At 37.8% G+C, this 19,262-nt stretch overlaps 2 non-coding genes across 2 annotated transcripts; both read right to left on the bottom strand.

Moving 5' to 3' along the window:
* Positions 1 to 663: 663 nt before the first annotated feature.
* Positions 664 to 770, bottom strand: LOC121225700 (small nucleolar RNA R71). Its single transcript, XR_005923566.1, has one exon. It is a non-coding gene; the product is annotated as a small nucleolar RNA R71 (small nucleolar RNA).
* A 5,668-nt stretch (positions 771 to 6,438) lies between these two features.
* LOC121227432 (small nucleolar RNA R71) lies at positions 6,439 to 6,545 on the bottom strand. Its single transcript, XR_005925043.1, has one exon. It is a non-coding gene; the product is annotated as a small nucleolar RNA R71 (small nucleolar RNA).
* Between the last annotated feature and the right edge of the window lie 12,717 nt (positions 6,546 to 19,262).

Genomic DNA, 19,262 nt, shown 5'->3' with positions numbered 1-19,262 from the left:
TTTACTTCTATTGCAATTTAAATTTTTATTTTCTTTTCTAATTTTTCATTTATTCGCTTCTGGCAGGTTTTTATAGTGCATGACTAGAAGAAACCCGTCGGGACCATTACTTTTTGATAGTGAGATCGATCGTACAGTTCACTGAAACCGAAGAGAAATAAGGCAAAGCCTAAGATACACAGAGGAAGAGCAAGAGGGTGACATTCACACCACAACCGAGGATATGGCTGAAAATTAGGAAAATCTGCTACCTCTTGCGATTGTTGCTGACCCAGTAAATCAGAATATTGCTCTCTACACACTATGAATGATTATGTTAAACCTACTTTAACAGGAACTGAGTCAAGTATAGTTAGGCCTGCTATTACTGCAAATAATTTTGAACTGAAACCTAACACAATTCAAATGATACAACAGTTTGTTCAGTTTGATGGTTTGCAGGATGAGGATCCAAACAATCACTCGGTGAATTTTCTGGAGTTTTACGATACTTTTAAAATCAACGGCATTTCTAATGATGCCATTCGCCTTCGGTTATTTCCCTTTTCATTGAGGAACAAAGCTAAACAGTGGTTGAACTCATTACCACGAGGGTCAATCACTATTTGGGAACAAATGGCCAAAAAGTTTTTACTTAAATATTTTTCGCCTGCTAAAACAGCTAAGTTAAAGAATGACATCTCTTCTTTTGTGCAGATGGATCTAGAAACACTCTATGATGCATGGAAGAGATACAAGGATCTTTTGAGAAGGTGCCCTCACCATGGGTTACCACTCTGGCTACAGGTTCAAACTTTTCACAATGGCCTGAATCCTTCGACTAGACAGATGGTTGACGCAGCCGCTAGTGGGACTATCAACAATAAGACACCTGAGGATGCTTATGAATTTATAGAAGAGATGTCACTGAATAATTATCAGTGGCAAGTCATGAGAACAAAGCCGACGAAAGCAGCCGGTGTTTTCAACCTCGATGCAGTTACTATGCTATCTAACCAAGTAGAACTCTTAAATAAAAAGATTGACGGTTTGTGTGGTTGTACTCAGGCACATCCGGTGATGAGATACGATTCAAATGGAGGAGAAGCATACACAGAATATCAACTCTTCAACCCTAGCACCAAGGAGGAACAAGTTCAATATATGGGTAATAATGCTAGATCTTAAAATAACCCATATAGTAACACATATAATGTAGGTTGGAGGAACCATCCCAATTTCTCGTGGGGTGGTCAAGGGAATCAAAGGCCACAACATCCTCCGGGTTTTGAACAACCACCTTACCAACAGGAAAAAAAGCCGAACCTTGAGGAGATGCTAACAAAGTTTATCTCGGTATTGGAAACTCACTTTCAGAATACCGAAACAGAAATTAAGAATCAACAAGTGTCGATCCAATGGCTTGAAACTCAGATAGGCCAACTCGCCAAATTGATTTCTGAATGACCACAAGGTAGCTTGCCGAGTAACACTGAATCTAACCCAAGGGAACATCTCAATGCAATTACCATTCAAGATGAGGAAGGGTTAATCGAACCTGAACCAGAACCAAGGCAAGGAATTGTGGTAAGTAAAAGCAAAGGTGAGGTAGACCACAGTGAACAAACACCAGTAAGTAAAGAGTACGAACCTCGTATGCCATACCCCAATGCGACAAGAAAAGACCGCACAGACGAACAATTCGGTAAATTCCTTAAATTATTAAAAAAATTACATATCAACTTACCATTTATTGAAGCTCTTTCACAGATGCCAAACGTAGCCAAATTCTTAAAGGACCTTTTAACAAATAAGCGAAAGTTGGATGAGGCGTCACATGTGGAGTTAAATGCAATTTGCTCAGCCATACTACAGAATAAGCTGGCCAACAAATTAAAAGATCTAGGGAGTTTTACGATTCCTTGTGTAATTGGTAGCTTAGATGTTAATAATGCTTTGGCTAATTTAGAGGCTAGTATCAATGTCATGCCTTATAAAATGTTTAAACAACTAGGTCTTGGGAAACCCAAACAAACTAGGATGAGCATTCAGTTAGCAGACAAAAAAATCAGATTTCCTAGGGGTATTATTGAAGATGTACTCGTTAAAATTGACAAATTCATATTCCCAGTTGATTTTTTTTGTTCTAGACATCGAAAAGGATAGTGACGTACCTTTAATTTTAGGAAGGCCCTTTTTAGCAACTGCTAGAACTATAATTGATGTTAGCACAGGTGAACTCAATCTACGTATGGGTGAGGAAACAATAACTCTTCAAGCTCGAAATTCTACTAATGCTGATCATTTGGTGCAACCTTATTTATAGGAAACACATTCGAAAAGCATACATGAGCGTTGTTCAAATAACAATAAAGAACCCATCTATGAAGAACGAACGCTACAAGTCGAGGAACTAGATGAATGGCAGACATAGAAACCGAGAGCACACGATAAACCAAACCCACCCCATGATGAGCTCAATATTTCACCAAAACAACTTAAGGTTGGAGACAAAGTACTTTTAGATGCAGCAGACCCTCGAATTGCCACCTATGAACCTAATGGAGAAATCCCTCTTACGGTACTTAGCATTTTCCCATACGGCACAGTCGAGGTAATACATCCCGAACTCGGTACGTTCAAGGTAAATAGTACTAGTCTAAAACCTTATTTTGATAAAATTGATAGCAGGGATGAGAAGTGTAAACTCCTCGCACCACCATGACCATGCAACAGAGAGGTAAGTTGAGCTTAGACTATAAATAAACGCTTCTAGGGAGGCAACCCGAGAACTAACAGTGTTAACTTCTTTAAATTTTTGTTTTTAACATTTAAATCCACTAACCGTGACTCTGAACACAGGATTTCCAAAAACACACGGCCAGGCACATGGGTGTGCCTTAGGCCGTGCCCATACCACAGAAGGCAACACAACCGTGCGATACGACCGTGTGAAAACATGACATAATTTTTCCCCAACACGGGAATCGATAAGTTGCCACGGCCGTGCGACATGGTCGTGGGTGAATCTGTCAAAATAACATGGGAGTGCGACACACCCGTGTGCACTACTCGTGGTCAAGACTAACAAAATAACACGGGCATGGACATATATACACGGGCATCGGAGAAGCGAATGAAACAGAACACAGCTGTGTGACACGGTCGTGTGCATCAACATGCCCAAAGAACACTGGCGTGGGTCGAATTTCAGACGTGCCAAATTTGAAAATCACGATACACACGGGCTAAAATTAGGGCACACAGGCGTGCCCCACAGCCGTGAGCCCCAATATCTATATAAACCCCTCACTATTCATCATCCCCTTCCTCAAAAACTCTAAACCCTAACCGCCGCAACCCCTCCCCCACTGCCGACTGGCCACCCTAGCTTTCCTTTCTCCTTTATTTTTCTCCCCTCTCTTTCCCCTTCCCCCTCATCCCATCCTTGCATGAGTCACACGACCTCACTACCACACCCGTGGCTGTCCCCACTAACGGTCACCAGTTCTCCACTAACAGTTTTCTCTTCTATTTTACTCTCTTTTTATGCTTACTCTCATAATAATCTTAATTTTTTTAGCCTGTTATAAGCATTTTACTACTAATTGGTTATCATAGGAATTGTTTCATATACTTTGTTTCATTTTTAACCATACTTAGCTACTTTCATCTAGTTCATTTTTAATTTAGTCATGCTATCACTTTACTATTTGCCATAGTTGAAATTGATTGCTAATGGTTGAATATTGGTAGTGTTAGTAGTTTAGTTTGCACTCGTTAGTTTAATACATGTTAATCTCTTTTCGAGTTTGTTAGGATTTTCTATCTTTTCTATTCATTAGGCTATAGTACTAGTATTCCTACAAGTATACCATGCCAACTTCACTTGGCAAGAAGATCTCTATGCTCGCTTCAAAAAAATAGAATGAACCTGGACCCACATCGGCAAGCGCAACAGTTGAAGTGCACCACCTCTTTCTCCAGTTTCCCTTCGGGCCCCAGGAGAAACTTTTTCAGATACTTCGGGCCCGACCCCTAGGTGTGAGCCGCTGCATTGATTAGGCCACACTTGATCAAATCCAACTGGCTGACGCAGTCTGAGCCCTACTGACGACTAACCAATGAGGGCTCTTTTTCGAAATCATTGAGCCGACGTACCTCGAGCTCACACTCGAACTTTGCTCGACCTTTCATTTTCAAGTAGTTATGACAGAGTTCGATGATCTCAAAATGGTCCAGTTCTGTCTCGGCTCTTTAGTCCGCCAGTTGAGCGTACCTGAGTTCGGCGTCGCCTTAGGGCTCTATACGGAAGAGTTCATGAACGACGATGATTTTGACACCCTCTATTGCCACATCCACTTGTCTCCCTCCAACTGCTGGAGAGCTCTCGTTCCTGCTTCGGCCACTGATAAACTATAAATTATACATATTTTACCCCATGTTTAATGCATGTTATGGATGATTTCCCATTAGAATTGGTGAATTTGATGCTCCTAATGCTTTAATTTCATGTTTTATACTTAGGAGAGCATAGGAGAGCGAAAGGAATGAGAAACGGGACAAAAACGGAGAAAATAGGCCAAAGTATGAAATCAACACGGCCTGGACCTCCTCAAACGAGCAGACCACACAGCCGTGTCAATTTGGCAGGCTCGAACACGGCCTGATGTAATTGAACACGGACGTGTGACACAGGCGTGTCCCTACCGAGCCCAAGTTAAGTCCAATTCAGAAAAGGCTAATTTTGAGGGGTTTTAGGTATTCCAAAGCCTATAAATACACCCTAGAGAAGGAAGAAAAGGGAGACAGAGAATAGAGAGTAAGGAAATACTCCAAGGAAGCCGATTGATCCATCTCAGAAGCCAGATTCATCATCAAGACTGAAGATCTCTCCTTAATTTCCCTTTAGGAGTTTTGGGTTTTCTTTATGTTTTTTATTCTTTATTCTTTTGAGATGTTTTCTTATTTAGTTATGAACTAAAACCCCTAAATACCTAAAGGGAATGAAACTTAAGACGAATCTTGTTATTATTTTCTGAGTCGTATGATAAATATTTAACTTGTGCTTAATTATGTGTTCTTAATTCTTGTTTTGATATCCCAGGATATTGATTCAAGACATGCTCTTATTAAGAGGAGGAGTAAACCCTATCTAAGAGAACATTTTTCATAATTAAGCAGAGTTGATTACGCGCCTAGACATAGGGTGACAAGAGTTTGCCGGATTACGGTGAAACCTAATAAGGGGATCCATATATCGAGTTAATGCAACCCTAGAGTGTTAATTAGAGAAAAGTCTCGGTTATTCAATCTAAGGATTAGACGTTATTAGTCTTGAATAAGGATAATAACATAACTTAGGCATCTCTTTGGAACAAGTTGAATAAATAAATCGTCTGATTCGGAGCTAGAATAACAAGTAAAGTCTAGGTGGATTTTTCCTTAGGTATTGTCTTAAGTCAATCGATTTTTCACAAAAGAAATTCCTCAATTCTTTTCTCTGTGTGTTCTTAGTTTAGATAATTAGTTAATTAAAACAAAATCTCTTTATTCTTAGGCTAGATAATAAAAAGACAGTCATTACTAGTACTTTTAGTTCCTTTGGGTTCGACAATCTAGTCTTGCTAAAACTATACTACAGTTCGATAGGTACACTTGCCTACATCGTAAAAATTGTTAGTTAAGAACAAGTAATTATAAATATTTAAAACCTATCACGAAATCATGCGATCAAGTTTTTGGCGCCGTTGTTGGGGAACTAAGATATTAGGAACGCTCAATTTTTATTACTTTAGCCATTTATTTTTCTTGAAATTTAATTTTATTTTGTTATTAGTATTATTTTTTAACCTAATCTTTTTTCTCTTGGCAGGTTTTTATAGTTTATGAGTAGAAGAAACTCGTCGGGACCATTAATTTTTTACGAAGAAATCGATCGTACAGTTCGTAGAAATCAAAGAGAAATAATGCGCAACTTAAGAGAAACGGAGAACGAGCAAGGAAATGATACTCAACCCCAACCAAAGAGATGGCTGAAAACCAAGGCAATCAACTACCTCCTGCAATTGTGGTTAATCAAAATCCTACTCCACGCACTATGTATGATTATGCTAAACTTCTTTAACAGGAACTGAATCTAGCATAGTTAGACCTGCTATAGCCGCAAATACTTTTGAATTAAAACCTAACACAATTCAAATGATACAGCAATTTGTTCAATTTGATGGTTTGCAAGATGAGGATCCCAACGCTCACTTAGCAAACTTTTTGGAATTTTACGATACATTTAAAATCAATGGTGTTTCTGATGATTCCATTCGTCTTCGGTTATTCCCTTTTTCATTAAGGAACAAAGCTAAATAGTGGTTGAACTCATTACCACGAGGGTCAATTACTACTTGTGAATAAATAACCGAAAAATTTTTACTAAAATATTTTCCGCCAGCTAAAATGGCTAAATTATGTAATGATATCTCTTCTTTTGTGCAGATGGATTTAGAAACACTCTACGATGCATGGGAGAGATACAATGACCTTTTGAGAAGGTGCCCTCACCATGGGTTACCACTTTGGCTCCAAGTACAAACATTTCATAATGTTCAGAATCCTTCGACTCGGCAAATGGTTGATGAGCGGCGGACGGACCATCAACAATAAAACTCCTGAAGATGCCTATGAGTTTATAGAGGAGATGTCACTGAATAACTATCAGTGGCAAGTCATGAGGACAAAACCAACGAAAACAGCCGGTGTATATAATGTCGATTCGGTCACCATGCTATCAAATCAGGTAGAACTCTTGAATAAAAAGATTGATGGATTTCTTAGTTCTTCGCAGGTTCACCCAGTAATGCAATACGAAGCATGTAGCGGTGGAACAAACCATTCGGAATACCAACCTTATGGCCGCAACATGGATAACGAGCAATTAAACTACATGGGTAATAATCCTCGACCTCAAAACAATCCATATAGTAACACTTATAATGCAGGTTGGAGGAACCACCCCAATTTCTCGTGGGGCGGTCAAGGAAATCAAAGACCACAACATCCTCTAAGCTACCAACAACCACCCTATCAACAGGAAAAGAAGCCAAACCTTGAAGAGATGCTCTCAAAGTTTATATCAGTGTCAGAAACCCGTTTTCAGAACACAGATAGCACTTAAAAATCAACAAGCGTCGATCCAAAGCCTCGAAACTCAGATAGGCCAGCTTTCCAAACTAATCTCTGAATGACCACAAGGTATTTTGCCAAGTAATACCGAACCTAACCCAAGGGAACAACTCAACGCAATTAATATTCAAGATGACAAAGGAGTCGTTGAGCCTGAACCAGAACCGAGGCAAGAAACTGTGGTAAGCAAAGGTCAAGGTGAGGTAGATCAAAATACAAACAAACCAGTGACTGTCGAATATAAACCTCATGTGCCATACCCCAACGCGACAAGGAAAGACTGCTCAGATGAACAATTTGGTAAATTCCTTAAACTCTTAAAAAATTACATATTAACTTATCGTTTATTGAAGCTCTATCGTAGATGCCAAATGCAATGAAATTTGTAAATGAGCTTTTAGCAAATAAGCGGAAGTTGGATGAGGCATCGCATGTGGAGCTGAACGCAGTTTGCTCGACCATTCTCCAAAATAAACTACCCAATAAACTAAAAGACCGAGGAGCTTTACTATTCCTTGCTTAATTGGTAGTTTAGATGTTAATCATGCATTAGCTAATCTAGGGGCTAGTATCAACTTCATGCCTTACAAAATGTTTAAGCAACTAGGTCTCAAGAAACCCAAACAGACTAGGATGAGCATTTAATTAGTAGATAAAACTATAAGATTTCCTAGGGGTATTATTGAAGATGTGCTAGTTAGAATCGATAAATTTATATTTCCCGTTGACATCATTATTTTAGACATAGAGGAGGATAGAAATAGTCCTTTAATCCTAGGAAGGCCTTTCTAGCAAATACTAAAACCATCATTGATGTTGGCACAGGTAAACTCACACTCCGGGTGGGAGACTAAACAATCACCCTTCAAGCTCGCAATTCTAGCAACACATCAGGAATTGAAGGTGATCATTTAAACCATGCTGCTAAACCTAACAATATGGTGAAACCTACTTTGCAGAAAATGAGTCTGAAGGAAGCACACGAGTCATTCTCAAGCAATAGTAGAAGACCTGTTCATAAAGATCGAAGACTACAAATCAAGGAACTCGATGAATGGCAGACGCACAAACCAAGATCACCCGACAAACCGAAACTATTCCAAAACAAGCCCGATACCTCTCCAAATCAACTTAAAGTTGGTGATAAGGTCTTATTAGATGCCGCAGATCCCCACATTGTCACTACCACACTGAATGAGGAAATCCCTCTTACGGTACTCAGTATTTTTCCATTCAGTACGGTGGAGGTGAGTCATCCTAAGTTCGGCACTTTTAAGGTAAACAACACCCGATTAAAACCTTATTTTGATAAGATTGATAGCAGGAATGAGGAGTATAAACTCCTCAAACCACCATGACCATTCACTGAAGAGGTAAGTCGAGCTTAGACTATAAATAAGTGCTTCTCGCGAGGCAACCCGAATACTAACGGTTTTAAATTATTTAAATTTTAAGTTATAAACATTTAGGTCACTAGCAGAGTACTTGAAGCACAGGTTCCCAACTCCACATGGCCTAGCACACAGACGTGCTTAGGACCGTGTGACAAACACGGATAGAAACATGCCCGTGTGATATGGCTGTGCAGAAAAAGGGTAGAAGATTTCCCCAAACACGGGCTACGATAAAACGCCACGGCCATGCGACATGGCCGTGGTCGAATCTACCAAACAAACACGGGTGTGCGACACGCCCGTGTCTAGCACCCGTGGACAACACAGTCAGAATGACACGGGCGTGCGAATACCTACCCGACTGTGGAAGAAGCGAACCATGCCAAACATGGCTGTGCGACACTATCATGTAGCCACACGGCCTATACACACGGGCATGCGAGAAGGCCGTGTGTTGACATCACAATTCACGATGAACACGGATGGTACACGAACCACACGGGCGTGTGCACCGGCCGTGCCACTTAAAAAGTTAGAATAATTATCTTATTTTATTTTTCTTTCATTAAGTTTCTAAGATTCGTTTGTTTTCCTTTTAAAAACGACTTACCTTCAGAGTCAAGCTTACCATCCAGAGTTATCTCCAATACTCGATCTCGTCAATCCAAGAATATCATCCATTCTTAATACAGGAAATTTCACTTCTCTCCCTATCTTAATTTTATATACTCTAATATCTATCTTTGTCCATTGAGGGCAATGTACATCTTAAGTGTGGGAGGTATTTATTTCATTATCAGAAAAATCCCTGAATGATTGCCTTGTTCTCTTGAAAAACTTTCATATCATATTTAGAATAAATTTTAAGTGATTTATGATTTTGATTAATATATCTTGAATTAATACATAGGGATTTATGCATTGATTGTTTAAACTTTAAGACATTAGAGAATCAAGCATGATAAGTTGATTTTTAAGATTTTAAAATTATAGGTTGTTTCGCCAAGTCTAGGTATTACTTTGAATTGGAATTCAAGAGTCTAAACATCAAAAAGCCATGATTTTTGTGAGATTTTTTAGCCTTTTGAGCATCTATTAATCCTTTCATGCTCACTTTTATTATTGCTTTGAGTGCATCAATATTGAACTGTTATTCTAGAACTTGCTTGATTATGCATGTTAAGACCACACCATTTGATTTGATATATCAAAATAATTAAGGCACTTTGGATTAACCCACTCATGCTATGAAAAGCCTACCTCCACGATTAACCATTAGTAAACCCATTTGAGCCTAACAAACCATTCCTTGTATTAACCTCAATATTAACCTTTAAATTCCCTAAATTAATCCCTATTTTTGTCGAGATTTAAGTTGAATGGATTGCTTAGCTATGTTTTGTTCTTAATAGTTAGTTTATATTATTTTAACTTGTTCTTAAAAAAAAACTATGTATACACATCTGTAATTTCATATTCTGAGAAGAAGCTCTGTTGTACGCAAGTGAAGATTAACTCTTTTTTCTAGTTAGGCAATATTTCAATTCAATCTCGATTCTAACCCTTTCTTTCAGCTTGTGACCATACCCCTTAACCAAGCCTCACTACAACCCTCTAAAAACCTTTTGATTAATGTATCATATTAAATTATAGTGGTGGAGATTTGATTTTCATGCAAGCTTATGGTAATGACTTTTCATTATTGACTATTGAGTGCTTCATTTATTGTCCTTAAACACCTCGAGTGATTTGAGTGAATCTTTATTGAGGATGTGAAACTCTGTGAAATTTTGAATCAAAGGTAATTACTTAGATGCGGAGAGACACCTATGTTTGCATGATTAAATACTCAACTTGGAATGTTTGAAACTTTTATGTTCTTTTAGTTGAATTCTCAATGTATGATTACCTATGGATTATTCTGAGATATTATCGATAGAAATTATAAGTTGAAAAGAATTTATTTTGATTATGAGTTTATAATTTTGCTTGAAGACAAGCAAATGCTTAAGTGTAGGGGTATTTGATAGACCGTAAATTACACATATTTTTACCCCATGTTTAATGCATGTTATGGATGATTTCCCATTAGAATTGGTGAATTCGAGGCTCCTAATACTTTAATTTCATGTTTTATACTTAGGAGAGCATTGGAGAGCGAAAGGAATAAGAAAAGGGCCAAAAACAGAGAAAAAAGGGCCAAAGTATGAAATCAACACGGCCTGGACCTCTTCATAAGGGCAGACCACATGGTCATGTCAATTTGGTAGGCTCGAACACAGGCGTGTGACACGGGTGTGTCCCTGCCGAGCCCAAGTTGAGTCCAATTCAGAAAAGGCTAATTTTGAGGGCTTTTAGGCATTCAAAGCCTGTAAATACACCCTAGAGAAGGAAGAAAAGGGAGACGGAGAATATGGAGTAAGGAATTACTCCAAGGAAGCCGATTGATCCATCTCAGAAGCCGGATTCATCATCAAGACTGAAGATCTCTCCTCAATTTCCCTTCAGAAGTTTTGGGTTTACTTTATGTTTTGTATTCTTTATTCTTCTGAAATATTTTCATATTTAGTTATGAACTAAAACCCCTAAATACCTAAGGGGAATGAAACCTAAGACGAATCTTGTTATTATTTTCTGAATCGTATGATAAATATTTAACTTGTTCTTAATTATGTGTTCTTAATTCTTGTTTTGATATCCCAGGATACTGGTTCAAGACATGCTCTTATTCAGAGGATGAGTAGACCCTGTCTAAGAGTACATTTGTCATAATTAAGCGGAGTTGATTGCGCTCCTGGACATAGGGTGGCAAGATTTTGCCGGATTAGGGTGAAACCTAATAAGGGGATCCATAGATCGAGTTAATGTAACCCTAAAGTTTTAATTAGAGAAATGTCTCGGTTATTCAATCTAGGGATTAGATATTATTAGTCTTGAATAGGGATAATAACATAACTTAGGGATCTCTACGGAACAAGTTGAATGAATAAATCGTCCAATTCGGAGCCAGAATAACAAGTAAAGTCTAGGTGGATTTTTTCTTAGGTATTGTCTTAAGTCAATCGATTTTTCCAAAAAGCAATTCTCCAATTCTTTTCTCTGTGCATTCTTAGTTTAGTTAATTAGTTAATTAAAACAAAATCTCTTTATTCTTAGGCTAGATAATAAAAAGACAGTCATTACTAGTACTTTTAGTTCCTTTGGGTTCGACAATCCAGTCTTGCTAAAACTATACTACTGTTCGATAGATACACTTGCCTACATCGTAATAATAGTTAGTTTAAGAACGAGTAATTATAAATATTTAAAACCTATCACAAAATCACACGATCAGCCACCTATGACCCCAGCTGCTCTAAGGTATCGGCCCTCGCCTCATCCCTGAGGTACTTACACGCCATCTTGGCCCACACTCTGACAGAGCGGCGAGAGAGCACCGGTGTCGTCAACACTCACGATGCCTACTTTTTATGGAGTATGGCGAATGAGCACTTCTTCGACCTTGCCTATTTCATTGCCCTCGCCATTCGCCATCAGACGAAGTGGCATAGGAAGGGAGTCATATCCATCCGCCCTTATGTGACCTGCCTGGCACGGTATTTCGACCTCCTCAACACAGTGGCGCAAGCATCTTCCCTCACCCTCATTGGTCAGATGTCCCCATAGGGCATATCGAGTATGCTACATATGAGGATGATCGAGCGTCGACGTAGAGTTGACCCACCCCAGTACCGCCTGGTCCAGTCTGCTCAGGAGGATGGCCCAGAGGACATTACTGATGATGTCCCTCCACGTCGTGAGGACCCATCGTCTCAGCCACCACCCATCCATCATCCAGTTCATGCAGTGGCTTCATACTCTGACATCTCTGAACGCCTTACTCGATTTGAGCAGCAGTGTTTTTAGTGCTTTGATCACATTGATGCTACTCTGCATCAGATTTGTCAGCTCCCCCACATCTCATCGCCGCCACCACCTCGCGAACCATCCAGCAATGACGATGTTTAAAGACTTTTTTTTTATTTTATTTTTATTTTTATTTTCAATTTTATCTTTATTTATCTTCTTTAAGTACTTTTTATTTTATCTTCATTTAATACTATTTCATTTTTAGGTTTTATAATTTTTATTGAACAATTTATAGTTTCGGCTATTTCATTACGAGTAATTATGCTTCTCCATATTTCCTAAAGAGTTCTTGATTTTATCATAGTTATAAAGAGCTCGAAAGCTCATCATCACTTAGGAACTAGAAACTCCACTGGAAAAGGTTCTCCACGACAGCCATGTCCTACCCGACCACCATGATAACCTCTTCGCTCAACACTATGGTTGTGGAACCCAACCTCTACAACCACCGGAGTATCCTCCTCCAATCTTATCATTGCCTTGGCTGATTATTCTCCATACCTTCAATTCAAGGATTCCATTCAACATTTAGGAAGTTTCACTTCTTTCCCTCTCTCTTTTGATATTATCTTTATATCACTATTATATATCTTTGTACATTGAGGACAATGTACATCTTAAGTGTGGGGGGAATATTTATATCATTATCAGAAAAATTCCTGAATTTTGTCTTGTTCTTAAAAATCTTCTCATATCATTATTAGAATGAATTTTGATTAATTTATGATTTTTATTGATATGTCTTGAATTGAAACATAGGTATTTATGCATTGTCTGTTTAAACTTTAAAGGAATTAAAGAATCAAGAATGATAAGTTAATTTTTTGAGAATTAATTTTTTTTTAGTTTGTTTCCCTAAGTTTAGGTATTATCTTAAGTTGAAATTCACAGGTTTAATATCAAAAAGCCATATTTTTTGTGAGATCTTGAGCCCTTAGAGCATATATTATTTCTTTCATGCTCACTTTCATTGATGCTTTGAGTGCGTCAATATCGAATCATTATTCTAGAACTTGCTTGATTATGCATGTCAAGACCACACCATTGATTTGATATGTCGAGATGATAAAGCACTTAGGTTTAACCCACATACTCCATAAAAGCCTACCCTCATAATTAACCCTTAGTGAACCCCTTTTAGCTTAGCAAGCCATTCATTAATTTACCTTCAATATTAACCCATAACCCATTATTGTTGAAATCCTCTAATTTGATCCCTATTTTTGTCAAGATTTGATTTGAAGTAATTGCTTAGCTGCGTTTTGTTTTTCGTTGTAATAATTAGCAAAGTTCTAAATATTTGACTTGTTCTTAAAAAAAACATACATACATACATATTAGTAGTAATTCTTTGTTTTTGAGCTAAAGTTTTTAAATTCCTTATCCCATGAAGAAAAGCTCAATTCTAGGATTTTCTAATTAGAAATATAATTTATCAAGTTGTATTATTTTTCTAGTTAGGTAATTTTTCAATTCAATCTCGATTCTAACCTTCTTTTTCACCTTGTGACCACATCCCCAACTAAAGCCAAGTTACAACCCTCTAAAAGGCCTTTTGATTGATGTATCATCTCAATATATAGTGGTAGAGATTTGATTTTCACGCAAGCCTATGGTAATAACTTTTCATATTGACTGTTGAGTGCTAAATTTCTTGTCCTTAAACACCTCGAGTGATTTGAGTGAATCTTTAGGGAGGATGTGAAACTCTATGATGTTTTGATCAAAGGTGATTACTTAGATGAGGGGAAACACCTATGTTTTCGTAATAAAATGCTCAACTTAGAATGCTTGAAACTTTGATGTTCTTCGAGTTGAATTTTCAATGTGTGACTACTGATGGATTATTTTGAGAGACTATTGATGAGAATTATAGGTTGAAAAGAATTATTTTGGATTGTGAGTTGAGGATTTTGCTTGAGAATAAGCAAACGCTTAAGTATGGGGGTATTTGATAAACCATAATTTATACATATTTGTACCTCATGCTTGGCATATTTTTGGATGAATTATCCTTAGATTTGGTGAATTCGATGCTCCTAATCCTTTAATTTCATGTTTTATACTTAGGTGAGCATAGTAGAGTGAAAAGATCGAGAAACGAACAGAAAATGGAGAAAATGGACCAACATGGGAAATCAACACGGCCTGGACTTCCTCACACGGGTAAGCCACGCTGCAGTGTCCATTCGGCAGAATCGAAGAATGGCTTACATGGGTAGATCGCACGCCCGTGCCTATGTAACAGCCTTGAACACAAATTGAAGAAATCGCACACAGGCGTGTCCCTGTCGAGCCCAAGTTTAGTTCTATTCGGAAAATGCCACTCTTGAGGGCTTTTAGGATTCTAAAGCCTATTCAAACACCTAAGGAGCACTTAGAAGAGACACACGAAGTAGGAGGCAAGGAATTACTCAAGGAAAGCCAATTGATCCATCTTAGAAGTCGGATTCATCGTCAAGACTGAAGATCTCCTTTCAATTTCCTTCAGGAGTTTTGGGTTTTTTTATGTTTTGTTATCTTCATTCTTTTGAGATGTCTTCTTTTATAAATATGAACTAAATCCCCTAAATACCTAAGGGGAATGAAACCTAAGACGGATCTTATTATTATTATCTGAATTGTATGATAAATATTTGACTTGTTCTTAATTATGAATTACTCTTGTTTTAATATTCCAGGATATTGATTCAAGTACTGATGTGCTTATTCAGAGGAGCAAAAGTCTCTGTCTAAGAGTAGATTTAACATAATTAAGCGGAGTTGATTGCACGCTTAGAGATAGGGTGACAAGATTTTGCCGGATTAGGGTGAAACCTAATAAGGGAATCCACAGATCGAGTTAATGCAACACTAAGGAGTTAATTAGAAAGAGATTTCAATTAATCAACCTAGGGTTAGACATTGTTAGCCTCGAGAGAGATAATAATATAAATTAGGGATTTCTACAGATCAAGTCAAATGAATAAATCGTCTGATTCAGAGTCAAATAACAAATGAAATCTAGGTGAATTTTTCCTTGGGCATTGTCTTAATCAATCAGTTTTCTCAAAAGTTTTCCCCAATTTTCTTTCTGTGCAACCTTAGTTTAGTAATTAGTTTAGATAAACCAAAACCCTTAATTGTTTAGGCTAGATAATAAAAAGAAAGTTAATACTAGTACTTTTAGTTCCTTTGGGGTTCGACAATCCGATCTTGCTAAAACTAAACTACTGTTTGATAGGTGCGCTTGCCTCCATCGTGATAGTTAGTTTTTAAGAGCGATCCATTATAAATTATAAAACTTATTGCACGTATCACATAACATGATCTCCACTCCACCACAGGCTCCTTTTGTGTCATATTTTATCCCCAATTAATTATAAGGTCTAAAGGCCAAAGTCCAGGTTCCTTTAAAAAAAACTAGAATAAATTGCAAGAGACAAGGCTTGAACCTAGGCTCTCATACAACTTTAATGATGCTACAACCACTAGAACACATGCTTCCTTATGTCATTTATTTAACACAACAATTTAAAATGCCTTTATCCAAGCATCCATGGTTTTATTCACTTAATACCAAAATTTTTGCTAAAGCCCAGGTTTGAACCCATGATTTCTCCAACACTTCTCAGAACCATTGGGGAAAGACTTCTTGATTTCCAGTGATGTGTTTTTGAATGGATTGTGACATGTTATAAGACTATACGGCAATGTGATAGCTTAAAGTATTTGATGTCATAGAAATATCTGAGTTGAGATAGTGTAGCTGACTTGAAATTATTAAAAGACGATGATTTAGTAATTATATGATCTTCGAGAAGAGCAAAATGAAGTCACAAGTGCTTGGATAGAAAATCCATAACTTATACAGAAAGTCTACAAGAAAGCTCACAAGAATAGTGTATCAGTGACCGAGTTTAGAACTTGACATTTTTTATCTTTGTGTATAAACACTTGAAATGTTATCAGGGTTAAAGTCGAACATCAAGTGTTATCAGAACTATCTTCGCCCGTAGTGATATTTGAATGGAAATGAGGCTGAGATTACTATGGATTTCATATCACGATTTTTCCCATCTTTTGGAGAGAAAGATGTTATGCAGCTTGTTGTTAAATGTTTAGCGAAATCCGTAAATCATTTTGGGTATGTGTTGGCTTCTTGCTTAATAATTTAATAGAATTGTGTGTCTCTGAGGTTGTTAGATTTCTTAAAATGCTAGTCTCCATTAATAGTATTGAGGTTCGGGTTTCATATCGTGACTTCTTGGGAGTAACTAAATGAGGCTTTAAAATTTAAGGCAACTAAAAGTTGAATTAGCAAATTATCGGGCTGTATGAAATGATAGAGAGTAGAAGGTCATGATGAACTGGCTAACTTCACCAGTTAAAACCAAAATGATTCAAGTATGTCATGTATATATGTGTTATAGTGGTATGGATTCGACCCTTGTGTACATGAATTCTCCGATAGAGATCAAGATTCAGTTGATGTGTTGTATAGCGAAGAATTGCTCATGACTCTAGTATGAAAAATTAAAGAGCTAAGTACTAAAGTTACAACCTGAGTGAAAGTCCCTTAACGATGATTGTGAGACAGAGGAGTTTATGTGAAAGCCAAACCACTTTCTGGTAAGATTTTCGGGGATGAAAATCCCTAAAGTGTAGCACCCCAAACCCGACCCAGACGTTATGGCCGAATCTGACATGCCACGTTGAAGTTAAAAACCCATGTTCCCTTTTTAGTGTTTTAAAAGTCGACTTTTTGTTAAGCTAACCAAGTGAATGGAAGCTGGGCACCAGGTAGGTATCCGTAACAGAAGAGGTGAGCCATGAACGCTGCCAAAGTACCAACCCTTTCGATTGGATCCAATCCTAGACATGCCCACATCATTGCCACACTTGGTTATAACAAATTGAAATTTCTTTGAGTGGTTATCTTTGGTAAACTGAATATTCGTGACGTCGTATTATTTTAAAACAAGCATCATTTTGAAATCGCGCCCTAAGTCTAGCCCATTTGAATTGTTATCCATCAATTTAAAGTTATCTGAAATAATATAATCCCAGAAAATCAAAAAAGAAAATAAAGTTAAAATGGCCTTATTACAACCCAAAAATTAAATAGTAATTAAAAATAGCTTAAGAAAACCAGTCTCTTTTTCAAACCCAAAAGCGTTCACCATGGCCACTCTGAATCCCCTCTGACTCCAAGACCCTCACATCAAGGCCCACCTACAAGGTTAAAGAAGGGGTGAATTTGGAAACTCAGTGTGTAAGGAAAACCCATTCAAAGCCCAAGTTAGCTCAAACCCATTGGGCCTAAGCCCATTCAGTTAACAGTGAAACTGGGCTAGAGCCCTTTTCAGATCACAATAAACTGGGCCTTAGCCCCTTATTCAGATAACAGTACGGCCCATTGGACCATTTCAAAATACATGCAACATCAATAAACATATGCAAGCCCATTTGGGGAGACCACTCAACCCACCAACTGCTACACTCCACCCGTACCAGCCCTACACTCAATGTGGGGAATAACTCAACCCACCCAGCCTTACACTCCACAGTTGCAGCCTTGCTACTCAGTTAACAGTAAATTGAGGCAAAGCCTCCAGTAAGTGGACAAGCCACTTTCAGTACTTTCTCCATCAATATCCCAGTCCCATGCATCAGATAATAACATGGCATGCAGTAAATAACAACAGTCAAACATGCATATAGGTCAATTTACTCCTAGGGGTATTTCGATACTTTATCTCCTAGGGGTAAAATTGTAAATTTTCACTTTTTAAAGGTATTTCAGTAATTTATCTATTTTAGGGTTTTTCATGCATATTCCTACCTTTCACGTACTAGCAGAATCACTTACCGAGGGTTCTTACCGAATTGGGCCCGTTGGCCCATTTTTCCAATTTTGGCCCATTAAGCCCAAAAATATCAAGGGCACAGAAATCATGCACTTTGCAGTCTAAACATTGTAGCTTACCAAAAAAATTAATCAATTTACCTCACGAGCATTCGCACACTCGTAAATCTACAAAATACCAGTTTTCGGCATTTCGGCTTTTGCCGATCTAGACTAAGGAAGGGTGTCAGTTACAGACCTATTTTATGACGATTCGTTTGATGAGATCCATGCACGAACTACCTACAATTATATTACTACCACCTTAATCTAACTACCGAAACAAACTACATAATAACTCCTTACCTTATTCGGCCATAACAACTTAGACACTAGCAATCCTACCTTTACCGAAGTTTGCGACTAAACTTAGATCCCGTTGCTCCACTTGTCCAAGCCCTTGATCAGCAGCCTCTAGATCACATTATTATCAAGACAAAACAGTTATCACAACCCCTTAAGGCTACAAGTCCAAGTCGATAGCCTCCCTAACCTTTAGGGGTTTTGGCTTTTCTAAAATATGAAATAAAGACTAGATTGAAAAGACTTACCACCTGTTCCTTCGGTCAATGATCCCAATTAATTTCTACTCAATTTTGATGCCGATCTAAGTGCTCAAATGATAACAAAAGTTGAGCCTTCAGTGATCTCACTATTCGGCCAAGTCCCTAAGAGAGTGTGGTTTTCGGCTTTTGTTGAAGCTGTGTAAAGAAAGATGAAATAGGAGGGTTTTGCTATGGTCTTATCGACAGAACCTTGAGGTTTAGAGAACTAGAGAATCAGCCAAGAATGATGGAAAAGATAATAAATTATGATAGGAGAAATCGGCACAGAAGAAAGTATAGTTTTCAGAATTTCGGCTTTTTATGGTAATGGCTTTGAAGGTTTTAGAAACGTTTGAAAAAAAAAAGATG

The sequence above is a fragment of the Gossypium hirsutum genome, chromosome A03, assembly GCF_007990345.1.
Source record: "Gossypium hirsutum isolate 1008001.06 chromosome A03, Gossypium_hirsutum_v2.1, whole genome shotgun sequence".
NCBI lineage: Eukaryota > Viridiplantae > Streptophyta > Magnoliopsida > Malvales > Malvaceae > Gossypium > Gossypium hirsutum.
This window is presented reverse-complemented; position numbering and strand designations above follow the sequence as displayed.